At 43.8% G+C, this 20,416-nt stretch overlaps 1 protein-coding gene across 1 annotated transcript in view; it reads right to left on the bottom strand.

The window, feature by feature from the left end:
* Window positions 1–20,416, bottom strand: part of LOC126418523 (uncharacterized) — a 202,846-nt gene that overhangs the window by 112,037 nt on the left and 70,393 nt on the right. The window lies entirely within an intron of this gene.

Raw genomic sequence — 20,416 nt, forward strand, 5'->3', positions numbered from 1 at the left:
GCTTGTTCGCCCACTGCTTGAGTACTGCTCAGCAGTGTGGGATCCATACCAGATAGGGTCGTTAGAAGAGATAGAGAAGATCCAACGGAGAGCAGCGCGCTTCGTTACAGGATCATTTAGTAATCGCGAAAGTGTTACGGAGATGATAGATAAACTCCAGTGGAAGAGTCTGCAGGAGAGACGATCAGTAGCTCGGTACGGGCTTTTGTTGAAGTTTCGAGAACATACCTTCACCGAGGAGTCAAGCAGTATATTGCTCCCTCCTACGTATATCTCGCGAAGAGACCATGAGCATAAAATCAGAGAGATTAGAGCCCACACAGAGGCATACCGACAATCCTTCTTTCCGCGAACAATACGAGACTGGAATAGAAGGGAGAACCGATAGAGGTACTGAAGGTACCCTCCGCCACACACCGTAAGGTGGCTTGCGGAGAACGGATGTAGATGTAGATGTCTAGATCACGAAATAACGCCTGATATGAACCCGATGGACCCCTTCTGGTAGACTTCATCTCCACACCCACGTTCCACCTGTCCGTAACTTACCGAATTGCGTGATCTGTCCGTAGACAACTGGTGCCACAGACCTTCGGACTTGTCGAGATGCTGCGATGCAAAGTTACCATTCTACTGCGTTCCAGAGATGGAATAACACGTTATTAAGCAGGTGCTCATTGTGATGCAAAATAAATTGACGAATAATGAAAAATGTTACCAAGACTGGCATTAGAACGCAGACCTGCGCCTCAGGAGGCAGATGCGCTAACCAATACACCACTTTGGCGAAGTGGCTTTTCATAAGTGCATGGACTACCCTAGCACCGCGTCCTCCTCAATTCAAACAGCTACTCACGCCTCAGCCATAAACTCTAAAAGGATTGCTGAAGCTCTCCAGCTGTATCCGGACCTTGGTACGAATTTTCATTCATCACTTCAAACTGCATATCATAGTTGTTTGAGACTCTGGAACCATATAATTACATATGATTTAAAGCACCTATGCCTGGGCTTCAGGGTCCGGCCGGGGTGGCCGAGCGCTTCTAGGCGCTACAGTCAGGAACCGCGCGACCGCTACGGTCACAGGTTCGAATCCTGCCTCGGGCGTGGACATGTGTGATGTCCTTAGGTTAGCTAGGTTTAAGTAGTGATAAGTTATAGGGGACTGATGACCTCAGATGATAAGTCCCATAGTGCTCAGAGCCATTTGAACCATTTGAACCTGGGTTTCAGGAAGGATCTCCCATTTTCGTTCGATGGTGTTCCAATACAATTGGATAGTTTCTGTAATACTGTTTGATTATTGGAGGAGTACCAATTGGACTGAGGTGTGAGTGGGAATTTGCACTGACGAGTGAGGCGTGCTAGATTCGTCCGGTTAGCCCATGTGTTCGATTCCTGGCCTTGGTGCAAATTTTTATTCGTCGCTTCAGTCTGCTTATGTACATCATAGATGTTTGAGACTTGAAAAAGTCTCTCGAATCATATGGTTCAAAATGGTTCAAATGGCTCTATGGGAATTTACTGCAGAGGCCATCAGTCCCCTAGAACTTAGAACTGCTTAAACCTAAGTAACCTAAGGACATCACACACATCCATGCCCGAGGCAGGATTCGAACCTGCGACCATAGCGGTCGCGCGGTTCCAGACTGTAGTGCCTAGAACCGCACGGCCACTCCGGCCGGCTCTCGAATCATTTCATTTGAGTGATCATTATGTTTTGTCCCATCAGTGCATGTTCAGTGTTTCCTCTGAGACAACTATTGCTTTTCCAATGGCAGCGGACAGGCGACCACGTCCACACTCAGCGACCGTGCGGGACAGTAGTTACCTCACACGAACGGGGCTCCTTCTCGGTTTTTGTTCCTCGTCTTACTAGAGCTGTTGATGTTTGAGGGAAGCTCGAGTCCTGACAAAAGAAAGCAAGAAGGTAGTCCACAGTTGCAGTTCCAGCCACCTGTGAAAGGAATACTTTTGATGGTGACTACACATACGTTTCCGAGTAGCCTGAATTTTGTTCCCTCTCCAACAAGAGTCAAGGCCACTGGTTTTCTGCTCTTTTTAGCTGCTGTGTCATCGACATCAGAACCTTGAAACCCTCCTGGAAGCTCGGATTTCACGCGGAAGTCGTTACCGCCGCTATACTAATAGAGAGTGTACCGGATGTGGTAATTGCAGGCAGTAGTTACAAGAAACCTTTTTGAGTGCTGCTGAATACATAAGTTTATTAGAGAGACGATTAAAAGCCCATAAACCGTGACGCTGTTTTTTTTTATGCTGTACTCCTCAGCTTCCTAATAATCGTAAATCCTCCAACACAACACGAGAACGGAAAATTCCGGGAGCATCGCGAGTGAGATAACAATGTTGCCCTCGAGCTGAGCACAGCCTGGCTTCCTAAGCGTTCGCTGTGAGCTGCAGTCGGCGCCGCTTGCTGGTGTGCTTGTCACCATGTGAAGTCCAGCTGGATAAACCTTAACTTGCAACTCTCTACCAAGTGCCCCCTTTGTACTTTTTCGCTGTGGGGATATAACGCTTCAAGGCAATCAACAATTTTCTCTCTGATCGTTAAAGAACCCAATTTCTTGCTCCTAAAACCGAGTCGATACAACTTCTCATTGTTGGGCTTAACAGTCGCATAGAACATTTTAAAGGAGATCTCATTCGCCGTTGAGTGTAAAGATGATTTATTTCACAATTACAATCTCGGCTTTAAGGTCATTATCAAGTGGTACTGCAAAACCTAATAATTAAAAAATGAAGGAAGAGTGTGCAAATAGAACTGCACGCACATACCATGTATACAGTAGTACATTTTGCTTCAATAAATGTCAAACTTTTAAAACCTCGGACATGTATACATATCTTCGTCGGAACTGCCTCTTTCCACTGTAATAATACAGCAGCATTGCAGGAGAGCTACGTTCCGTACATAGTCAGATGATAAAATTTCATAAAATATTGCATTAACGCAGCCTGTAGCTATCACGGCGCCTTCGATTACTACCACAAGTCCCACGGAAGCTCAGGTGAATGTCCCCCACTGCCACAGCCGGCCTCTGCCAGTGGCGCGATACACGTATTGAGCACATGTCCGCGTGGAGGGGGTCATCTGCTGTTGAACTCCATGTTCAACGGTGCGGGCTGCATGGTATGCTACGAAACACTCGTGCCTGCACCAGCACAGTGTCTGCCATAGATCGCCCTCCGTCCTGCTTTACGAGGCGGACAAGCCTCCGATCCCTGTGATGAGGCGTCGTTTCACCGTCCTTCAGCCATTTCCCACAGACGTTCCTGGCAGTCGCATACCGGTTTCTCTTATCCTGAGATGCTTGTCCTCCTTCTTTTTTTTTTCATTATTGTATTTCAATTCCCCATCGGGGCAGGCTGACACCAGCATATGCACTGCTCTTCAGCCGAAAGACATAGAACAAACAATAGAAGTTAAAATTATACAAAGGAGAGAATATGATGAATATAAATATAAAAAAGGTGGAACATCATGGAAGGCAATAGTCAAAAAAAGGGTGACTGTAAAATGGAGATAAAAGCCGTAAAAAAGTAGCGCACACAAAAGACCACACACTGGCACAATTAAAAGAACACTAGGCACAGTATGACCAGAGCATAAAAGTATTGACGGATGGCGTAGCATGTAACAAACACTGTCAGCGAGCCTCAAGGCAGCACACAATTAAAATCACACCCCTTGACACACAGGAGAAACAGCACTAAACAGAACACTGACATGGCACACTGATGATGATCAAAACGAAGGATCTGCCAGGCGCAAGGAGGTGAGGGAGACCGGAAGAAGGGAGGGAGGTAGGAAGGGAGGGAAGGGAAGAAAGGGAGGAGATGGGTGGGAGGCATACTGAAGAGGGCCAGGGATGAGGCAAGGATGGGGTGCAGGGTCTCAGGGGGGGGGGGGAGGAAAATCTGCTCTGGGAGAAGGAGGAGAGAGGAAAAAGGGGGGCCTGGATAGGGGGGGAACAAGGCCGGGTTATAGTTGGAAGGAAGGGTAGATGTCACGGTGAAGATCATCATCCAGGATGGGGAGGCGCTGGAAATTGCCCTGATGAAGGAGATGGAGGGTGTGGAGGTGGAGAGGAACGAGGAAACCAGAGGGTGGGGGGGATCAAGCCTGCGGACAATGTAAAGGATGTGGAGATGTTGGAGGAACAGGAGGAGGTGGGGGAAGGGAATGAGTTCATACAGGAGCTGTGTGGGGAAGGAAGGCAGATATGGAAGGCAAGGCAAAGCGCATGGCATTCAAGAATTTGGAGGGCCTTGTAAAATCGGGTGGGTGCGGAGATCCAGGCAACACTGGCATAACAGAGGATAGGACGGATGAGGGATTTGTCGGTGTAGAGGATGCAATCGCCATGTCCGGCCACACAGAACTTTCAGACGGTGGAGGCGGGAATGGGCTTTCTGCTGGATGGTCTGGAGGTGAGGGGTCCAGGTGAGGCGTCAGCTGAGGGTGAGGCTAAGGTATCTCAGGGTGGCGGTCAGCTGTATTGGACGACCATAAAGGGTGAGGTAGAAATCATGGAGACGAAAGGAGCAGGTGGTGCGGCCTATGATGATTGCCTGGGCTTTGGAGGAGTTGAGATGGAGGAACCACTGGTTACACCAAGTGGTGAACTGGTTAAGGTAGGTTTGGAGCGTACGTTGGGACCGTTGAAGGGTAGGACAGAGAGCCAGGACGACGGGGGGTGGCTTGGACATATCAGCCGTGTACAGGAGATGAAAGAGAAGGGAGAGGACAGAGCCCTGGGGGACACCGGCAGTGGGATAAAAGATACGGGAGTTGGTGTTGTGGAGGGTGACATAGGAAGGACGGTGCGAGAGGAAGGAGGCGACCAGACGGACAAAATTGATAGGTAGGGCGTAGGTTTGGAGTTTAAAGTGGAGACCGGGATGCCATACATGGTCATAGGCATTTTGGAGGTCAAAGGAAACAGAAATGGTGGAGCAACAGGAGTTGATCTGGAGGGACAGAAGGTGTACAAGGTTAAGGAGTTGGTCTTCATCGGAGAAGGAGGGTCAGAAGCAACACTGGGTAAGGGGGAGGAGGTGGAGTTGAGTAAGGTGCTGACGGATACGGCAGGAGAGGATGGATTCGAAGACTTTACTGAAGATGGAGGTGAGGCATATGGGATGATAGGAAGAGGCGGCAGAAGGAGGCTTGTTGGGTTTGAGGAATAAGAGGACACAGGAGGTCTTCCACAGGTCAGGGTAGAAGCCAGTAGAGAGGATGACATTATAGAGATGGGCGAGGACAGTCAGGAAGGAATAGGGGCTTTCTCGATGGTGGCGGTAGGTGACACAGTCGTGACCAGGGGCCGTATTGCGTTTGGACCGGAGGATAAGATTAATATGCTTGTCCCATAAGCTGACACTTACCAACATCCCTCTCCCAAAGCCACCTATCTCTGTACATATTCGCATATGGAATCCGTATCATCGTTACAACAATTTCCCTTTCTTTTCTGCTTCGCTTATACAGGGTGGGCCATTAATCGTGACCGGGCCAAATATCTCACGAACTAAGCGTCAAACGAAAAAACTACAAAGAACGAAACTCGTCTAGTTTGAAGGGAGAAAACCAGATGGCGCTATGGTTGGCCCGCTAGACGGGGCTGCCATAGGTCAAACGGATATCAACTGCGTTTTTTTTTGTTTTTTTTTTTTTAAATAGGTACCCAAATTTTTTATTACGTATTCGTGTAGTACGTAAATAAATATGAATATTTTCGTTGGACTTTTTTCGCTTTGTGATAGATGGCGCTGTAACAGTCACAACCGTATGAGTACGTGGTATCACGTAACACTCCGCCAGTGGTGACGGTATTTGCTTCGTGATACATTAACCGTGTTAGAATGTACCGTTTACCAATTGCGGAAATGGTCGATATCGTGTTGATGTATGGCTATTGTGATCAAAATGCCCAACGGGCGTGTGCTATGTATGCTGCTCGGTATCCTGGACGACATCATCCAAGTGTCCGGACCGTTCACCGGATAGCTACGTTAATTAAGGAAACAGGAAGTGTTCAGCCACAAGTGAAACGTCAACCACGACTTGCAACAAATTATGATGCCCAAGTAGGTGTTTTAGGTGCTGTCGCGGTTAATCCGCGCATCTGTAGCAGACACATGGCGCGAGAATCGGGAATCTCAAAAACGTCGGTGTTGAGAATTCTACATCAACATCGGTTGCAACCGTATCATATTTCTATGCACCAACAATTGCATGGCAACGACATTGTACGTCGTGTACAGTTCTGCCACTGGGCACAAGAGAAATTACGGGACGATGGCACGTGTTCTATTTAGCGACGAAGCGTCATTCACCAACAGCGGTAACGTAAACCGGCATAATATGCACTATTGGGCAACGGAAAATCCACGATGGCTGCGACAAGTGGAACATCACGACCTTGGCGGGTTAATGCATGGTGCGGCATTATGGGGGAAGGATAATTGTCCCCCATTTTATCGATGGCAATCTAAATGGTGCAATGTATGCTGATTTCCTATGTAATGTTCTACCGATGTTACTACAAGATGTTTCACTGCCTGACAGAATGGTGGTGTACTTCCAACGTGATGATATCCGACACATAGCTCGCGTGCGGTTGAAGCGGTGTTGAATAGCATATTTCATGTCAGGTGGATTGGTGGATTGGCCCGTACGTTCACCGGATCTGACTTTCCCGGATTTCTTTCTGTGGGGAAAGTTGAAGGACATTCGCTATCGTGATCCACCGACAACGCCTGACAACGTCAGCGCATTGTAAATGCATGTGCGAACATTACGGAAGGCGAACTACTCGCTGTTGAGAGGAATGTCGTTATACGTATTGCCAAACGCATTGAGGTTGACGGACATTATTCTGAGCATTTATTGCATTAATGTGGTATTTACAGGTAATCACGCTGTAGCAGCATGCGTTCTCAGAAAGTTCGCAAAGGTACATGTATCACATTGGAACAACCGAAATAAAATGTTGAAACGTACCTACGTTCTGTATCTTAATTTAAAAAACCTACCTGTTACCAACTAAATTGTGATCCATGTGTTTGTGACTATCGCAGCGCCATCTATCACAAAGTGAAAAAGGGGGTTCAGCTAAAACATTCGTATTTCTTTACATACTACACGAATATGTAATAAAAAATGAGGTTCCTGTTTTTAAAAAACGCAGTTGATATCCGTTTTACCTATGGCAGCGCCATCTAGAGGGCCAACCATAGCGCCATCTGGTTTCCACCTTCAAGCTAGACAAGTATCGTCCTTTGTAGTTTTTTAGGTTGACGCTTATTTCGTGAGATATTTGGCCTGGTCACGATCAATGGACCACCCTGTATACGTGGAGAATTCAGTAAGTAATGTAACACATTTTTTTCTAAAAGCAGGCTGGTTTTATGAATCATTCCAACACAACATATCATTTCCCACTCTTCTGGCATCAAAATCCTATTTTTCAACACAGTCTAAGTTCAGTCCGACAAGCATGCGCCACCTTAATGAGAGGGCTTGTATGTCAGTATTGTACCTCTCCACCGGTTGACGTCGGAGCCAATGATTTGCTGCAACAATAACCTCCCCAACATGCACGTACTGCTGCCCACGGAGTGCATCACCCACTAGGCCAAACAGATGGAAATCTGGAGGTGCGAGATCCGGGTTGTAGGTTGGATGAGCAACAACATTCCGACGAAATTATGTGAACTCCTCTCTGGTGCATACACTTGTATGAGGCCTTGCTATGTCATGGAGAATTTCGTTTCCATTTTTGTGGGGCCAAACACGCAGAAGTAGTTTCTTCAGTTACCTGAAGGTAGAACAGCCGAATGCGGCCGGCCGGCACGCGGGATATCTGAAAGGTCTGCGCGAAGTTGTTGTTGTGACGATAGACACCTCGCCCAACGACTCACCGTGCTTTTGTTCACTGTCAGGTCTCTTTAGACATCTTCAAGCGCCTATGGATATCTGCTGTCTGGTTTTGCGTCAAAACTCAATGACAGCTCTCTGTTCAGATCACACCTCCGGTACAGACGCCATTTTGAAGGCTACGTAAGCTCGGCCACCTATCGATACTTCTTAAACTATAGAGGCTGAAGTGGGAGTGTTCCACGATGTCCCACAACAAATTCTGCATTTTTCTACCGAAACTGGTCGACAGGAAACAGTGCGTTCCGTTATTCAGTGAACGCCCCTCATACTTCCCCTGCTTCAGCATATGCAGTGGTCATAATGTTTTCACTCATCAGTATATAGACTGCAACAGAATCATGGTTTAAAAATTTGGGTCATTGTAGAGGATGAAATTTTGAACTTTTCCATATAAGAAACATATAGATGGAAGCATAAAATAAAGCTTCTACACAATCTGTCCGAGAAGTTACCAACGTGAGATTGTGAGTGAACGTTTGCGCTAGAATTCGTGGGGTCACTTTATTGGACCACGCACTTTACCAGATCGTTTGAACAACGAATGGTATTTGTACTTTCTGAGCAATGCATACCTGAACTTTACAGACATTCCCTTCCAGCTGTTGTTTGCGGTTTCAGAACGATGGTGCTCAAGCGCACTATGATCGTCAGGCCTGGGCATAGCGTTGTAAACCCCAGTAAGGAGCAATACCTGTGCTTACTGAGCACATCTTTACAGCATTTGATACCCTCAGAGGAGAGCGCGAGATCTTAGAGAAAACAAAATGCGTCGTCCCACATCGTGTAACGAAGTTCATGGTCGCCATACTGAAGTAATGAAGTCACAGATTCGGTTTATAGTATTGGATCGTACTTTACTGTCGATAAACCTTTTCGAAATTACAATACTCTAGTATTTCGAGTAGCCTACCGAATGCATGGAAACTGCGTAGTTCTGTAAAAATTTATTTTACATTTGCGGCTATAGGTTCCTCAAAATTTCATCGCCTACAATCTTCCAGATTTTTAAAACGTCACTCTATTACACCTTGTGTAACACCATATGTCAACTCCCTTAATTGATGTTGAGTTACTTGATGTTGTCCTTAGATGATAATGCGTGGTTTATGAGATCAATCTCGTATGAGGCTGGGGTTTGCATTCAATCCTGGACAAAATATAATCACGCTGTGGCAGATAATTTTGTAATTGGCAGTAACTATGATTCTTTTGATCAAAGCACTGCATATTTCCACAAGGAAACGCTCGCCTCGTACACATGTGCATTTGCGCAGTCGTGACAGCACTGACAATTTATTACCAGTATCACTGTAGGGATGCCTAATTAGATATTCAGTGGAATTATCCGACTGGTGCCACAGGCAGCTCTTTGAAGTTCGCCGCCCACCTAAGTGCGGCCCAGTCATCCACTTGCTGATTGATCTGTGCTTGCGGTTGGTGGCGAACTCAAAAGCGCCGCCCGTGGCGCCAGTGGGAAACTGACTCAGTGCGCCAGCTCCGGTTGCGTCCACTGGCGAGCGCCTAACAACATTGTCCAAAAAGACTCAGATATTACACTGAAGAGCCAAAGAAACTGGTACACCTGCCTAATATCGTGTAGGACCCCCGCGAGTACACTAGAAGTGCCGCAGCACTACGTGGCATGGACTCGACTAATGTCCAAAGGGGTGCTCGTGGGAACAGACACAATGAACCTTGCAGGACTGTCCATAAATCCGTAAGAGTACGGTGGGTTTACATCTCTTCTGAACAGCACGTTGCAAGACATCCCAGGTATGCTCAATAATATTCAAGCCTGGTGAGTTTGGTGGACAACAGAAATGTGTAAAGTCAGAAGAGTGTTCCTGGAGCCACTCTGTAGCAATTCTGGACGTGTAGGTTGGTCACATTGTACTGCTGACATTGCTAAAGTCCGTCGGAATGCACGATGGGCACGAATGGATGCAGGTGATCAGACAGGGTGCTTAAGTGCGAGTCACCTGTTGTCAGAGTAGTGTCTAGACGTACCAGGTGTCCCATATCCCTCCAACTGCACACGCCCCACGCCATTACAGACGCTTCGCCAGCTTGAACAGTCCCCTCCTGACATGCAAGGTCTATGGATTTATGAGGGTGTCTGTATACCCGTACACGTCCATCCGCTCGATACAATTTGAAACGAGACTCGTCCGACCAGGCAACATGTTTCCAGTCATCGACAGTCCAACATCGGTGTTGACGGGCCCAGGCAAGGCGTAAAGTGTTGTGACGTGCAGTCATCAAGGAACACGAGTGGGCTTTCGGCTCCGGAAAGCCCATATCGATGATGTTTCGTTGAAGTTTTCGCACGCTGACGCTTACTGATGGCCCAGCATTGAAATCTGCAGCAGTTTGCGGAAAGATTGCACTTCTGTCACGTTGATCGATGCTCTTCTATAGTCGTTGGTCCCGTTCTTGCAGGATCTTCTTCCGGGCGCACCGATGTCGATGTTTTACCGGATTCCTGATATACTTGCGACATGGTCGTACGGGAAATACAGCTCATGGTGAGATACCCTTAACGAAACATAGTAAACGAGAATTTTGTGGCTGTGTCAAGTGTCTTACACGTGAATTTGTGTTGTCCATTACCTAGAGTTTTTACGTTTATTTAATGTGTTGTTAACTCATCGACTTTAGCCTTTCCGTTAATGTCACCGTGGTGAGCCGATATTTTTTAAGTACTAGACTCCAGATTCTGTGACGCTGACATTAGCAGTCACATTGTTTAACCGTTGTTGCTATGTGACTTAAGTGTGTTATCCACTATCACTGCAATTATTTTTTACCTGCATATGTGGTAACTACTTAGGTTGTCATATGCAGCGCAACTTGTAACTTTACTTCTGTATATTTTTATAACTTTTAAAATTGTAATAAGTTTACAATTATGTCTGCAGCTTTCTATAAATTACAAAATATCGTCAAACAGCAATTTATTGCTTATCAGTTTGTGGAAATTGCACCAAATTGTAAAGTAGCTTCTACATAGGCGCACTTGTGCGATATTCACCTCGTCCGTCATATACCCGGAACTTTTTTAAAAAAGCGTGCTTGGACAGCTGGTATAGGAGACATGTAATAACCTTTCATCAAGGTATCTTGTACCACAGTTTTGTTATTACAGTGCACCTGCTATTATACTTAATTTTATCTCTGTATAATTTGATATTGTATCCATGCTTACTGAAACTGGTAATCGACAATAAAGGTCGTTTACAGGCGATATTAGTTAAGAAGTTCGGCGTCTCTCAAGAAATTATTATAGATCGCCCATTACCATTCAAGATCACTAAACTAATGGGGCAGATTTTGATAGAAGATGTCATTGCATGGTGATTTTTGTTACAGTTTTGCTGTGATGTCAGTTTGTGGAGAATTTGTTATAATTTTGCTGTTATAATGTGAATTTGTTGCATTTCTGGTGTAATGTTGCTATATATTGGGCTGTTTGCTACAATTTTCATTAATGTGCTGATGTATGGAGGCTAAAGAGTCGTGTAGTCTTTATTGTGTGATAGTGTAAGCCAGCAGTATAAGCGAAAGATGAAAAACATTTTGTACTGGTGGGTGAACTAAATACCCTACCATGGGAGTCACTATAACGTTTGGCTGACTTTGATAACGGTTTTATCTTAAGTAAGTTTTTGTCAATTTTAGGCAAAGGAATGCCACTGTTTACTTTCCTAAAAATATCAAACCGTTCTCATCAATATGTCCATTTTCAGCTGAAAGTTAGAACAGAAGCAGTGCTCATGTGTGTTTAGTAATATTGGAGATCAAATTTTTGTGTTATTTTATAAATTTAATGCATGGCACAAAGATCGAACAAAGCTCGTCGACAAGCCGACAACAAACCGATAATTCTTTCAGTAGTGCGAATAAGCACTACTATGTTGATAAGTAATACAGACAATTTAGAAGTGTTAATATTTAATTTGAGGGTCTATTGCGCCTTGCAAAGCTATGTACAATAATCTAACTTCGGCTGTCGCCAGTGTACCTTAAGGTGTAAGTGTAATCAGCCAATATGCAAGCCATATGTGTTTTATATGTTACAGAACAACGAAGTTATGACAGTAGAACCATGCACGTTTTGTGCTCGAAATCTCACTATTTTGAGAAACAATTTTATTTTGGTGCAAAGAACACATTTTCATTTGATATTAGAGATATTTAATTACGTATTATGGCAAGGTACCTGTGTGTAAGTTTTTCTACTCGATATCTTTTCTTATTTTGATAAACAATTTTATTTTGGTGTAACAATCAAATTTTTGTTTGCAACCAGAGATCTGTGGTGCAAAGGAATATCAAGTGTGATAACTTGTTCCACTATTGTCTTTGGCCATTCTGTAGTCTATACAATACAAAAGTGTTAACAACGGAATAGAGATTTCATCAAAATGCCTTCTACCCATACGTTTCTTGGTCAGGTTGTTTATCTTTGGTTATGTTGTGTGTTTACATCTCTTTTTTGGGAGCATTACAATTATGTTTTGTTATTAGGTAGTAGCTGGTTGCGAAAATACATTTTATAGATGTATTAGAAAGCCTTGATACCATTGGGCCGATTGGTAAATGTCGCAGCCTTCAGCAAAACTTCGTTTTGTACTTTATCTCTCGTGGGGTTAGAATAAATGCCATAAAAAGTAATAACAGTCAGACAATATCATCGATTGCATTTTTGCAGCATAGAACACGAGAAGACGATACAGGCGCTGATACTTCGTTCTTCGTACCAACACTAACCTAGCCTTTGACAGGAATGCCAATTTCCTTTACGTAGTCTGACATACACATTAGATGTGGAGATATCATTGTAACTCTTAAATGTGTGTGTGTGTGTGTGTGTGTGTGTGTGTGTGTGTGTGTGTGTGTGTGTCTGTGTGTGTGAATTGATGATATATTATTTATAAGATGCGAAAACAACGTTGACATAAACATTGTATTGATGTTGAAGTTTAAGTCTTCTTGCAGATATGTTAGACGTTGAATTAACATTGTAACTCTCGACAAGCATCATATGTTTTATGGAACAATATTTAATTGTCCATACATCTATATCTTCACACATACTCCACAAGCCACGATATGGTGTACGGCTGGGGGTACTACGTATCATTACTACTCATTTCCTTCCTTGTTTCCCTCGCAAATAAAGGAAGGGAAAAACGACTGCCTATATACCTCCATACGGGTTCTAATTTGCCTTATCTTGATTTTCTAATCCTTACACGAAATACACGTCAGTGGCAGTAGACATGTTGTGCAGTCCACTTCAAAAGTTTGTTCGCTAAATTTTCTTACTTTGTATCACAAAAATAACATTGTCTTCAGCATCTGTGAACCTTATTGGAGTTCATAAAGCATCTCCGTAGTACTCACATGTTGATCGAACCTACCGGTAACAAAAAAAATGGTTCTGAGCACTATGGGACTTAACATCTGTGGTCATCAGTCCCCTAGAACTTAGAACTACTTAAACCTAACTAACGTAAGGACATCACACACATCCATGCCCGAGGCAGGATTAGAACCTGCGACCGTAGCAGTTGCGTGGTTCCGGACTGCGAGCCTAGAACCGCTAGACCACCGCGGCCGGCTACCGGTAACAAATCTAGCAGCACGCCTCTGAATTGCTTCGATGTCTTCCTTTAATCCGACATGGTGGAGATACCTCGAGCAATGGGATAGATGAGCTACACGTCTCAAAAATTCTCCTAATAAACTGGAGCTGACAGTTCGCTTCCCTGCTACCGTCCTTACGTGCTCATACCATTTCATATTGCTTTGCAGCGTTACAACTAGATATTTAATCGACGTAACTACGCCAAATAGCACACTACTAATGCTGTACTCGAATATTACAGGATTGTTTTTCCTACTCATCTGCATTATCTTACATTTATCTACATTTGAAGAAAGCTCTCATTCATTAATCGAAATATAAATTCTGTATCCTTCAATTGTCACTCGATAGCGATACTATTGCACATACCATGGCGTCATCTACCAAGTGTTTTGGATTGCTACTCACCCCATCCATTTGATGGAACACTTCCCTGGGACACTCCTGACGATACCCCTGTCTCAAGTTACACTGGTATTATCAGTATCTTTATGTATTTGATTAATAATAGGACTCTTTCAAACATGGCGCCAACTTAAGCAAAATTCAGGTAAAGCTTACATATTTTTGGCCTGGAAATACCGCAGTGTTATCAACATCTTTCCTTATTTTTAACATAACGCGAACTACAGACAGATGGTATAATTTCGACCAAGGTGTCATAAAGGCTATTAGCACATGTGAGCTAGTTCAGCAATCTTGTATTTTTTCAGTTTGTTATTTTTTTCCCAATTTCTCATTAGAAATACCGTGTTAGATGCTCCATCTTGAATTTTTAAATTTCCCGCCTCCAACATCTTGCTGGCATCAGGCATCCAAGGTAATTGACGACGTCATTGCCCCTGACATGTAGGCAGCCTACATGCCTCATGCTAGTCGAGTGGATCTGGCGCTGAATCACTTTTGCATTTCTTCTGCCTGATATTCGTTTCACAACATTATCTGCAAGAAAGTTTGTAGAACATTTTTCCATACGAGCAGCAAATCATTTGGGGCCGAACCTTGTACCCTACATTAGCTGATGTTCCTTGCGCTTTTGTTAAGGCATTTAAAAATAAAGCAAGATCTATTGGGTGTGGTACTGAGTTGGTTTCGTTACTAATCATCATCCATTTCATGTACAGATTTGGACTAGGACACCTCTGGCACTGCTCATAACTTGGCTCCCCCAGTAGCTGCTTGCGCAGTTTGAGCTTGATGCCGGCCTTGTGTATCAGTGACGCAAGCTGTCGTACACTCGGCGCACAACACTCGGTGAGCATCCAGGCAGCACTCTAGTCAACCTTCCTTATTCTGAACGTACTAGTTCGTCGCTGCCGTCGTTGTGGTTACAAGAAAATGCCATGTGATGGACTGAGGCGATCCGAAAAACCATTCTCGATACAAGCATTGAGCAGCTCCACCATTTTGTACCACACCGTGAAATGGTAGCGTTGAAAGTCATCCGATCTTTAGACTTACCCTACTGGCTATTAAAACTGCTACACCAAGAAGAAATGCAGATGATAAACGAGTATTCATTGGACACATATATTATACCAGAACTGACATGTGATTACATTTTCACGCAATTTGGGTGCATAGATCCTGAGAAATCAGTACCTAGAACATCCACCTTTGGCCGTAATAACGGCCTTGATACGCCTCGGCATTGAGTCAACAGTTTACAGGTACAACTGCCCATGCAGCGTCAACACGATACCACAGTTCATCAAGAGTAGTGACTGGCGTATTGTGACGAGCCAGTTGCTCGGCCACAATTGACCAGACGTTTTCAATTGGTGAGACATCTGGAGAATGTGCTGACCAGGGCAGCAGTCGAACATTTTCTGTGTCCAGAAAGGCCCGTGCAGGACCTGCAACGTGCGGTCGTGCATTATCCTGCTGAAACGTAGGGTTTCGTAATGATCGAATGAAGGGTAGATCCACGAGTTGTAACACATCTGAAATGTAACGTCCACTGTTCAAAGTGCCGTCAATGCGAACCGAGACGTGTAACCAATTGCACCTCATACCATCATGCCGGGTGATACGCCAGTATGGCGATGACGAATACACTCTTCCAATGTGCGTTTACCACGATGTTACCAAACACGGATGCGGCCATCATGATGCTGTAAAGAGAACCTGGATTCATCCGAAAAAATGCCGTTTTGCCATTCATGCACCCAGGTTCGTCGTTGAGTACACCATCGCAGGCGCTCCTGTCTGTGATGCAGCGTCAAGGGTAACCGCAGCCACGGTCTGCGAGCTGATAGTCCATGCTGCCGCAAACGTCGTCGAACTGTTCGTGCAGATGGTTGTTGTCTTGTAAACGTCCCAATCTGTTGACTCACGGACCGAGACGTGGCTGCACGATCCGTTGCAGCCATGCGGATACGACGCCTGTCATCTCGACTGCTAGTGATACCAGACCGTTGGGATCCAGCACGGCGTTCCGTATTACCCTCCTGAACCCACCGATTCCATATTCTGCTAACAGTCAATGGATCTCGACCAACGCGAGCAGCAATGTCGCGATACGATAAACCGCAATCGCGATAGGCTACAATCCGAACTATATCAAAGTCGGAAACGTGATGGTAGGCATTTCTCCTCCTTACACGAGGCACCAAAACAACGTTTCACCAGACAACGCCGGCCAACTGCCGTTTGGTATCTTTCTTCATGTCAGCACGTTGTAGGTGTCGCCACCGGCGCCAAACTTGTGTGAATGCTCTGAAAAACTAATCATTTGCATATCACAACATCTTCCTGTCGGTTAAATTTCACGTCTGTATCACGTCATCTTCGTGGTTTAGCAATTTTAATGGCCAGTAGTGTACGACGTTCGGTGATTTTAGCGTCAACTTGATCTTGGTAGCAGAAAATAACACTCTATTATCTTTGAAAGAATAAGTAAACTCTCTGAAACTAAGTGCATCTGCAAAAGTGAGGTATTTTTATGTTACGCACTCGCTCTGTGCTGATGGCAGGAGCTGATTCCAAACTCATGCAACACACAATCGCTTCTTTATGGAAATCATTTTTTTTACGGCTTGAATTTTGAGATCAGCAGAAAATATAAAAAAGTACAGTACTGAGCTGCAGAGAGCAAAGAATAAGTAGAAGCTCTTCACAAAAAATAACTTGTCCTTACTGAATCAGGCGTCCCCTGAGATTGTGCACGTCGGCTTCTCCTTTTCCGATTTAATTTCCTTGCAAATATTTTTTATCCATACCTTGTCTCTGTACCCAAAAAATGGTCTTTTGACACGGTCTTTTCACTGGAAGTCAAGCATTGTAAAATGATTCAGCTAAATCTGATTTACACATCTGACCCTCTGTTTTACTTTCTACTGTTATTTCATTAAAAAACAATCATGGCCCCTCTTGAGCTGCTGATCTGTTTCAAATAAAGAAAACACAAGGAAAACATTCTCCCACGTCGTCAAGCCTACGAGGCGTAATTCATTCAAAACCATAGAAGTTCGTTCTATCGATGCAAATGCAGTCATTGCGGTACTTTATCAACATTTCGCGTCGAACACTATCCGTAATAATGAGAACAAAGTCTTCTCTTTCTAGGAGTCAACGCGTTGGGCTGCTTACGTCTTGTGGCTTGACACACACAGGTTATCGTAAGTGCTGCTCTCGTTAATCCACGCTTCTACACTGGTACCATCGTCGTTCCGTCTCAAGACATCTCGATGTAGTTTATTATATTGCTCAGTGTGTTACAAATGTATCTTGTCGCCACATGAATTTGCTATATTTTGGAATCAGATAGTGTGTCTCTTATTGTGTTATGTATTCCATGGAACCGAATGTGTTACAAATGTATCTTGTCGCCACATGAATTTGCTAGATTTTGGAATCAGATAGTGTGTCTCTTATTGTGTTATGTATTTCATCGAACCGAGTTCCGTTTGCTATGTCAATAGCTAGCAAGTTTCTTCCAGTATCTGTCACGCCTAAATCACTTACAACATTCTGATAACTCACATGAGTAGTCACGTTTTTGTTGTTGCAGCTACCATCTCCAGACTTGGTTACTTCGGTGCTTGTAGGACAGGCACTTTGTATTTTGTTGCTCCCTTGAGTTTTCACACGGTATAGGTATCATGTGATATTATCTGGGAAGTACATTACGATCCACGCTTTTTTACGTTAGGTGACGATATTTTTCTTCCAGTCTGTTGCTTCCGGTCACTGATTTTCTGCAATAATTCAAATTCAGTCCCTACTGAGGAGATCGACAAGTTATATCTCAATGCCAAGCGATCAGAACAGTATTTCTTGGCAGTGAGTGAAAGATCGCGCAATAGGTATTTTATTTTCTTACTAAAAGCATTCTGTCATGCCTGTGCGTTCTTCCGTGGAACATTAAATTACGATGTCGGTTAAACTGTTTTCCTCATAAACTACAGAAATATTTGCCCCTTTAACTGTCGGGCGATACACTTAAATTGATATGCCTACTGTCCGTTTATCTTTTAATTCTTGTTTTAATCGTAGCTTTCTCCGCATTGTGAACATGTATTTTTTTTTTTACCTTCACTCATCATGTTTGTGATAATGTGATCTAGTTCGGGTTGAGTAAGGAGAAGAACCTTGCTTCGCAACAAAATCACAGGACATCAACGAAAACTGCTCAGTCGGTGCGTATAGAAGAGATCAGTTACAATACAAGGCGTCAGATATCAAGCAACAGAACAGTGCGTGTTTTCATCGGAAGTCTCGTGGATCTTCGGCCATTCCCGTGAAAGATACGGTACGAAGATGCACTTCAGGGGCCAGACATAAAACAGTGCGTATGTCATCTATCTGCTGCCGGCTAAACTCTCGTCACTGACTGTGCGCTGAAACGAAATCTCCTAGCTGTTTAAAATTATGTGCCGGACCGAGACTCGTAATCGGAATTTATGTCGTTCGCGGGCAAGTGCCTCACCATATGAGCTACCCAACCGCGATTCTCGACCCGGTAGCATATGAGATTCTGGAGGAAATAAAGCTCTAAGGACGTCTCGTGAATCGTTCTTGGGTAGCTCCGTAGGTAAAACACTTGCCCCGTGACAAAGGCCTCGAGTCCGAGTCCCGGTCCGACACTAAGTTGTAATACGACGGGAACTTTCAAGATCTGATCTTGTTTATAAACGTCGTCTACGCTGGTTGAACCTGTTGATATTAAGTAAGAAAAACTTTCTGTTTAGGAAGGAGTTGAAGAAGTTCCCGAACAGTTCAGTTTGCTTTTGAAGTTAATTTTATTTTCCATTAAATGCTTCACCTAACTTGGCAGCCGGTCAAAGATTTTTTTATGGCTGAATACGTCACTCCTCTCTGTGTACCACTAAGGTCCGGTGACGGGCAGTGTCAGTTACTTCTACTTCAAGTATCGGATTTATGATTGTTACTGTAGCTTTCAAACCGATAGATCGCTGATAACAAAAATCGTAAAATAGTAAATGTACTGCGGGACAGTTGGTCAGTATGCACAACTGTTTAAAGGGCTCGTGTGCAACCAAAACCTTCCTTCTTGACTAAGAGTTGTTATAGAATATGGTGCCATAAAACATTACTGAATGAGGACAGGAAATGAAAGTCAGTATTTTGACACTTATCTCCAAAATCTGCTGTAATCCGAAATTCGAAAGTTGCAGAACTAAGTCATTTAAGATATGTGGCATGTGACTTCCAGTTCAAAGTCTCACCAATATAAGCACCAAAGAATTTAGAATATTCTATTTCAATTGCTTTTTTTCCGTCGTACATTATTTGTAACGTTACTCGCAAGCCTTGGGCGATGCGGATTTGCACTATCGTGTTTCAGCTAAGTAAAATGACGACTCATTGTAAAGGAGTTGTGGGTTAAGACTTGTATGTGTTAATGATGCGTTGTAATAATGTGAGACAGTACAAAAGACTGAATAAAAAGTGAAAGATTCAGTTAGCACTGTACATAAGTTTAGTCGGAAAGCTGGATTCCTCTATCCAAGCAGGAATGAACAAGTAGACGCCTGTAACAAGAACTAGAATGGCCACTGATGGACTGTCAATACGACTTACGTGAACAATGTTCATTTTATTATAATGTCGATTTTAATATAGAGATAATGTAAGTTTTTCTCTTACTTCATTTCAGACTGTGAGAAAATCTACTGCAAAGAAAGCCACAGCGGATTACTGTGAGGTAACTTTCTGATAACTCACATGAGTGGTCAAGTGTTTGTTGTTGGAGCAACCATCTCCAGACTTGATTACTTCGATGCTTCTAGGACAGGCGGTGAGAAATACATTACGATCCACGATTTTTTACGTTAAGTGACAACATTTTTCCCCCAGTCTGCTGCTTCCTGTTACTGATTCTGCAATAACTCAAATTCAGTCCCTTCTGAGGAGATCGACACGTTATATGTCAATGCCAAGCGATCAGAACAGTATTCCTTGGCAACGAGTGAAAGATCGCGCAAAGGATAGTTTATTTTCTTACTACAGCCATTCTTTTATTCAACATAAATGCATGAGATGATGGTTAGATGGTCCGTCTGCAGAGAATAGTTACTTATTTAAATGGTGATGTTATTTATATTTCCAACTTTGGACTTTTCTCCATTAAGCTAACGCTGTGCACACCTTTCCACTGCAACAACAGTACGAAAGATCTCTGAACTGGTACTTCCAACACAATAGGCTGTCTTCTTGCTACACACTTACCAACGTTTTTATTCTTTCTTTGAAATCAGATAAACAATCAAATCATCATTGCCGACATATTCGTCATTAGAGATTCCGCGTTACAATTACAATATAATACAAAAAAA

The sequence above is a fragment of the Schistocerca serialis genome, chromosome 9, assembly GCF_023864345.2.
Source record: "Schistocerca serialis cubense isolate TAMUIC-IGC-003099 chromosome 9, iqSchSeri2.2, whole genome shotgun sequence".
NCBI lineage: Eukaryota > Metazoa > Arthropoda > Insecta > Orthoptera > Acrididae > Schistocerca > Schistocerca serialis.